We start from the raw sequence: 1,478 nt of genomic DNA, 5'->3' as shown, positions 1-1,478 counted from the left end.
CCCCTGGGGTTCCCCCCCCCCAGACCGCTGAACTACTTCCCCGTGACGAAGACATTCTTTTGTACCTTGTTCCACTTCTAGAGTTCTCAGAAAGCTTATTTATTAGTGATATAACCTGGCTCCGCAGACAGAACGCAAGCGTTAACTTTGGTCTTCTGTATTTGGGACTACGTACTAATTGACTAGAGTGCTGTAAACTTGCTGTAACATTTATGGCCATTGCAAAGTTGCCCTGCTCGGCGGTCTTAATCTGGCATTAACTTATTTTCTATATCCAGTTTAATACGAATCCGGGGTGGGCGCCATGCCCCCGCGATGCATTAGATCTCTAATAAAGTCTGTATATACGTGTACACTTTGATCCTGCTGGAGCATTTTCTCAGCAAACGCATTGTCTCATCTTCCGAAAAACAGAATTAAGGAAAAGGACTAAAGACGTACAGACTGAACAGTGTGGTTCTTTGAAAGGTTTGGGGGTTGTTTTTTTTCTTTTTTTTTTTGGTTTGGGGTTTTTGTTTGTTTTGCCTTTTATTATTTTAAATTTTTATCCTGAAATTCAACCTGATTTTTTTTTTTTGGTTGTTTTTTTTTTTTTTGTAGATTTAACCATTTCCGTTCTGAACTGCTCTTGTATTGTGCTTTTTACTTGAGTCGTCCTCGATGTTCGTAGGTTTCTGTACAATAAGGAGCACGCCGCATTCTCTAGAGAAAATACAAGTGTTGTTTTGGTCGTGGGAACTGAGACGTGACATTTCTTGCCTTGTAGGTATCTCTTCACCATGGCAAACGTGTGCTGGAATTTCCCAATGCTGCTACGTATCACGTCCTGAACAGCCTCCGATGGAGAAACCGTAGCTGCTCTTGTGAATACAGTGAGAACGATCGCGTTCGTTAAAATGTACATATGTGTGTCCTCACGCGAGAGCAAGTGGCTGCTTCTTGGTCAAGAGTGCAGGCCTCCTGTCGGTTTCTTTTGCGTCCGGTCTGGAAGGAACCGTTGGACTGTTACATGCACTTTCTCGGAAAGCTGAAAGGAAAGGGGTGGGGGGTCCAATTTCTTTAACATTTAATACGTACTAACAACAGAGATACTGTAATTTTACTCAAGTAATCAAATACATTTTTTTTTTTTTGCAACAGATCAAACCAAATACCGTGTCTGTGTTTTTAGAGTGTGTTTTCTCCCGAGCCAGGCCCCGGGCGCCGGTTAACCTTCCCCCAGACCCCAGTAAGCCGGGTGTGTGCGTGCCCATCGCGCGCTCTCAGGAAGGAATTGTAAAAGGCAGGAACGGGTTTGCATGGGCCTGTGGTATTTCTTTCTTTTTTTTTTTTTTTTGATTTGAGGCTCTAGATCTTTCCCCAATAGCTACGACTTGTTGGGCCACTCTTCCCGCAAATCCCCAGCCTAGAAAAAGGGGAAATAAAATAAAATAATAAAACGCAGAGTTACTCCTGGAGGCTGCCCCCAGCCAGGTAGG

The 1,478-nt window shown here is 43.6% G+C and overlaps 1 protein-coding gene across 1 annotated transcript in view; it reads left to right on the top strand.

Moving 5' to 3' along the window:
* SALL1 (spalt-like transcription factor 1) overlaps nucleotides 1–1,478 on the top strand; it is a 189,243-nt gene that overhangs the window by 25,938 nt on the left and 161,827 nt on the right.

This window comes from Myotis davidii, unplaced genomic scaffold, assembly GCF_000327345.1.
Source record: "Myotis davidii unplaced genomic scaffold, ASM32734v1 scaffold328, whole genome shotgun sequence".
In the NCBI taxonomy this organism is placed as follows: Eukaryota; Metazoa; Chordata; class Mammalia; order Chiroptera; family Vespertilionidae; genus Myotis; species Myotis davidii.
The sequence above is the reverse complement of the archived record's forward strand: the minus strand, read 5'-3'. Positions and strand labels throughout refer to the sequence as shown.